Here is a 5,944-nt window from a genome sequence, read left to right as displayed (position 1 = left end):
TTTACTCTGGAATGTCATGATCCTCGCAAGGTTAGTCTTGGAGGCAATCCCATACACCTGAACGACGTACTTCCAGGCAGAGGACAGTATGGCTTTGTAGCTCATGACTTTGTTTTTTAAACTGAGGTTGTTGCTTTGTTTACCCACCTTACCAACTTGCTCTTCACGCTACGGATGTGACTGTCGAAAGTTAAACGTGCATCCACGGTGCCATGCTGTTCTTCTGCCTTGATGGTCTTGGTCAAAGAAGCTGCACCCTCCTTGACTACACGGAAGGTCCTCTCCGTCAGAAAGTTTTTGAGAACTTCACACAGCTGAGCACGGTTGAGTATCATTTTGATCTTGGCGAGTAGTCTCTCGTGCCACACTCGTTCGAAAGCCTGCGAAATGGCTTTCCTGGTTTTGGCAACATGATTATGTGGGCACATCTCCAGGCTTTGGAAGAGTATACTAATCTTAGTGACGCGTTAAAGATTAGCAATAGATACAGAATCGCTCTGTTTGGTAGCGCCTTTGCCACAACATTGTCAATCCTATCGTCGCCAGGGACCTTCTTGGACTTGAGTTTCTTTATGTCCTCCAAGATTTCTTGAAAAGTGATTGGCGCCACAGGAAGCTCCATCTGGTGGGTCTCATTTAGCCTCTCAGTGACCATCATTGCTCTTCAACTAGATGTCGTCCAGAATGGTGTGAATCTTTCTTCCAGGTTCTTCCAATTTCTGGTCTCTCCATTTTGTATTGCGTATACAACAAACGCAATACAAAATAGAGAGACCAGAAATTGGTGGTAATAAGTAAACAAATGTACATATGTACGTATGTATTTGCTTTCTCTTTATTTTTCTCCTTGATTTGAAATGCTGATTTTCAGGCCTTAAATACACGCAAGTCGAAATGAACTGCATAAAAGGAAAATATCGCTAAACACATTTGGCATTATAGCACTGCGTTAATGTCGACCGGTGCAGATCCAACTACAGCTCTAGTCTTATTTCTGCAACCAAGGCGCCACGCCAAGGTGGATTAAACTGGAAAATCTGAAAGAGATTGTTCGAAAAATGCTGGAAGTCCAGAAGGAGCAGCAGTAATTACAGGATGACCACCATTAATCAAAGCGAGAGATACTCCAATTGCGAGCAGCCAAGGCCAAACCAACTTGCAACAGAGCTTCTGCAATTGTTAAGGGAGTCCTAAGAGTAACGTTTATTGTACATATATGGATTGTTTTATTATAGTGAATAACATAGCCAATTTACTAATTTAAAATTATGAAAATTTCACAATTCAGACCAAAACTTTGTAATTTTAGGCTCATCAGCTCAGACTCACCCCCAGGATGGGTTCAGTGTGCCGAACCTATTAGTTGCAAATCACACGACCAATAAAAAGATAAATTGAAAATAACGGTCAAATAGTGGCATGGTAGGGACACAGTGTGGAGCAATTTAAGGTTTGAAACGCGTACGTCGATTGGAAGAAGGAGTCGAAAAAACTGGCAACACAAAGAGCGAATATTCAGTTTTATCCTGATAATGAAGAAAAAAAGAAAAGCGTTTGACGAACAAACAAAAATATTTTGGGTCATTTTGAATATTTGGTGCCATTGAATTGGTATTGCTGCTGCATCGGGCAGACTCAACCAAAATAGATATTCGTATATAGGTTAGGTTAGGTAATATCGGTAGCTGTGGAGAGGGGATGAACCTCCCCCAGCTCACTTGGACCAGTTAGAGGTCCGTTGTGTTTCCACATTGGAGTGTGCTCCATCTCACTGCCTAAAACGCGGAGAGCAAGATTTTGCATATTAAGGACAGTCCCATCCGGTGGTTTGGATGAATTTCGATAGGATCCCTGGGTTGGTTTCGGAAAGGTCCGAAATGTCCGTAAGAAAAGGCGCCCCGAGAAGCTTCCCTACAGAGCTTTGGGGTATCGAAATCTTGCACTTCCTAGTGAAGAGCACTAGTTCCGTTTTAGTCGGTTAACCTAGGCCGCATTTGTCTACCAGTTTTGAAATCTTAATGAGAGTACGTGCACACACATAGCGTTTGTGAAGGTCTACCAGAAATTCTAAGGAAACAACATCCGCATACGCTACCACGCGTTGTTCTGCCCTGGTACCGCTCCCCTCTCTGTGGGGGTAGCCCCACAGCAGCTCGTTCACTGCTATGCTCCTAGGAGGGGTTAGAAGACTCCGCCCTACGGTGTGCTTTAAAACCTGGTCAACGTTGACGTCCAGTGCCCAGTGATACCTCAACTGTCCTGCATGGTAGCATCTGATCGATGAGGCTAACCGTCCGGAAATCAAAAATTCCGTTCCATTGTCTTCAAAAGAAAAAACGAGAGACTTATGGTTGTGAAGTCCTTGGGTAAGTGTGCGAGGGCTTGCCTGCCTTGGGAATGAATACGACTTTGGTCTGAAGCCAAGTGTCAGGGATATTCCCGTGGGAGAAGACTTTCTCGTAGATCCTGTTTGAGATGCCAAGCTTTTTTGGCACCTATGTGTTTCAAAAATGAAAAGAGAATTTGGTTTAATCTTTATTTAATCGTATTTAATTTTGGTGGCTTAGCGGAAACCGATTTTTTGCTATGGCCAGATAGAATTTAGGCGAGATCGATATGCAACCAATGCGCAGAGGGGTTAGCATAGAACTAAAAGAGACGACGGCGTCAGATCAAAGTGATTGCCGAAGTGGCGGCGGCGGAGAGCCCCTTTATCGGGAGAGCGCAGCAGCTCTGCAGAAAGTCAAATTTTTACAACAAAGGCGGCTCTCTCTGCTCATACAACAATAATGCTTAAAGTTACGGTTATTCTTCGGCGGCTGGCCCGAACATACTCCCCCCTTTGGGAGCTAGTCTCTCAACAGATTCCTTAAGGGGCAGCAAACATAGTCGAGTGACGGCCCTCCTGATGTTTCCTAAGGATGTCTTCAGGTCAGCGACGCGACACACTTCGTCCTTGCCGATAACGACATCGACCACTCTAGACAGTGGCCAACGCATTGGAGGAAGATTTTCGTCATTCACCAGAACGAGATCGTTCTTGCAAATGTTTTGCGCGGAGGTACGCCACTTCGCGCGCTCTTGCAAAAGAGTGAGATACTGTTCGCGCCAACGGCTCCAAAGTATTTGTTGTAGTTGGGTGACCCGCTTCCAGCCATCCAGACGATTGTAGTTCAGCTTCGTTAGGTCAGGCTCGAGGATTTGCTCATGGGGGCTTGACCATTGCGCCGAATCTCCTTTATGTCCATCCAAAATTTTGCCAGCTGAATGTGTCGAATCAGAAGATGCGTTCCTTGCCGAATATCAGAAACGGTGAGTCCTGGATGCCTAAGACGATGTATAAATTTATGCATGTAGGCGAATGTGCGCTGCATGCGAAAGAATGAATCTGCATGAAGTCACTCTGTCGAACTGTCAACGCAGTTTCCGCTTTCTTTCCGTGCGGTTCTTAAACATGACTGGTTTAACGAATAGGACCGTTGTTATTGATGGTCGCGGCCATTTGCTTGGCCGTCTGGATGAGCCTCTCTGGCCATTTCTACAGAAACAAAATCAAGTTCTTGGCCTACTTGCGCAAGCGTTGCAACGTCAACCCAGCTCGTGATCCCTTCCACTTCCGTGCCCCGTCCAGGATCTTCTACAAGGCGGTCAGAGGTATTATCCCACACAAGACTAAGCGTGGCCAGGCTGCACTCGCTCGTCTGCGTGTGTTCGATGGCATCCCATCGCCCTACGCCAAGCGTCGCCGCGTCGTTGTCCCCATCGCTATGCGTGTGGTGACACTGCGCTCCGACCGCAAGTACTGCCAGGTCGGCCGTCTGTCGCACGAGGTTGGCTGGCACTACCTGGATGTGATCAAGAGCCTGGAGCGTAACCGCAAAGCCAAGTTGCGTGTCAAACTCAAGCACAACCGCGAGCTGAAGAAGCTGACTGTTCAGGCTCGTGAAAACATTGCCAAGGAGCTTGGCCCTTTAACAAAATCATCAAACCCTATGGCCACGAGGTTTAAGGACAACAAAAACACCGGCAGATGCGTAGCAGTTTTTTAAAGGGAATAAAACACCATCCGGACGTGAGATCGGCATGTGGAGACGTGATTAGCAATACTCTCTTGCGAAGCTCCAAAATTTGCTATGTCGTTAGCAGGAGATACAGGCCACTTATCCTTGGAGCCTAGCAAAAAGGATGGGCCGTGAAACCATAGCTCTGACTGGATAAGATGGCTGGGAAGCGATCCTCTCGAGAGAATATCAGCAGGATTTAAAGATGTGGGAACATAGCGCCATTCCATGGCTGCCGTCAACTCCTGAATTGATGCCACTCGATTTGCCACGAAAACTTGAAATTTAGCTGGCTCGTCCCTAATCCAAGATAATGCTGTTGACGAATTCGACCAGCAATAGAACCGACCTGTAAAGATTCCCATGTCCTTTACATTCCGCATGATTTTCGCAAGCACCACTTAATTCCAGCTTAGGAATCGATATAGTCTTTAGCGGCGCCACTCGCGACTTTGAGCACAAAACTTGGCTCGAAGACTGGGCTTCCCTGGACACGACATACACGCAAGCGCCATATGCTTCTAAGCTGGCATCACAGAATCCGTGAACTTCTGTAGCCACACTAGAACGAAGAACCAAGCGAGGAAATGAGATCCGAGAAATGGTTGCCAAACTATTTCTCAAGTCCATCCAAGTTGAATGCAACGCTGAGGGTAGGCTTTCATCTCAATCCAAATTTTCACTCCAAAGCTGCTGAAGAAAGATTTTGCACTTGACAATGACTGGATTTATCAATCCAAGAGGGTCGTAGAACCCCGGAATCGTAGATAAAACCGACCGCTTTGATGGCTTTGAGTTTGTGTCCAGTGCGGACAAAGCAAAAAGCACCTGATCCGAAGCAGGGTCCCACGCTAAGCCGAGAGTTTTGGCTATGTCGCTTCCATCATTAAACTTAAGGAACTTCTCTATGTCATCTTCAGGGGTACCCTCAAGTACTTCCTGGTGACTGGAGCACCATTTCCTAAGTTTAAAATTACCACGGGACAGTAAAGCTGATGTTTAGTGCATCTTGTCCATGACCTGTGTGACCGAATTACCGCCCGAAAAAAGGTCATCCCCGTAAAACTCCTGACGCAGAGCAGCTTAGCCAAGAGGGTAGGACTCACCCTCGTCGATGGCCAGCTGGTGCATTGCGTGCACCGCTAAAAATAATGCAGCCCTCGTCCCGTATGTGACGGTGTCTAATGTGTAGGCTTGAACATCGGACTCGAGGGGATCTCGCCATAGGATGCACTGATACAAATTGTCGGGTGGAGACACTCGTACGCAGCGGTACATTTTACAAATGTCCCCAGTGAGAGCGACTGGATATATTCGAAAGCGAATAAATATGTTAAACAATGCAGGCTGAATAACAGGGCCTGTCATCATCACATCATTTAGAGAATATCCAGTTGATGAAGCTGCGGATCCATCGAAAACGACACGGAGTTTTGTCGTCGTACTGTCCTCCTTTAGGACACAGTGATGAGGCAAGAAATATTTGCAGAGGCTACGGGAATCAGGGTTGACTTGGTGCATATAATGTAAATCAATGTACTCCCTCATAAAGGCGGAATACCGCTCCTTGAGTGTGGAATTACGCTCCAGTTTTCACTCCAGACTGATGAACCGTCGATAAGCCTGAGCATAAGATTCTCCTAAACGCAGACGAACTGCATACTCCCCGGATGGCAACCGTGAAAGGTGGCTTACGAAATGTGCTTCACAATCGTCTTCTTCTTTGGTATTCAACCCAGCCTCCACACAATTCTCGACTTCCCAAAACATACGAAGAGTTTTATCCAACCTTGCTTCCATCTCAGCTATCTGGTCAATTGTGCGTGGCCAAAACCGCCGAGCACCAATGAGGAGATAAACACGTTAAGGATTGAAAAATGCAG

General features: G+C 46.5%; 1 pseudogene; it reads left to right on the top strand.

Annotated features, from left to right (window-relative positions):
• Nucleotides 1-3,418: 3,418 nt before the first annotated feature.
• Nucleotides 3,419-4,024, top strand: LOC6603125 (annotated as a pseudogene).
• Nucleotides 4,025-5,944: the final 1,920 nt, after the last annotated feature.

The sequence above is a fragment of the Drosophila persimilis genome, unplaced genomic scaffold (genome assembly GCF_003286085.1).
Source record: "Drosophila persimilis strain 14011-0111.01,24,50 unplaced genomic scaffold, DperRS2 tig00000477-arrow-pilon, whole genome shotgun sequence".
Taxonomy (NCBI): domain Eukaryota; kingdom Metazoa; phylum Arthropoda; class Insecta; order Diptera; family Drosophilidae; genus Drosophila; species Drosophila persimilis.
The sequence above is the reverse complement of the archived record's forward strand: the minus strand, read 5'-3'. Positions and strand labels throughout refer to the sequence as shown.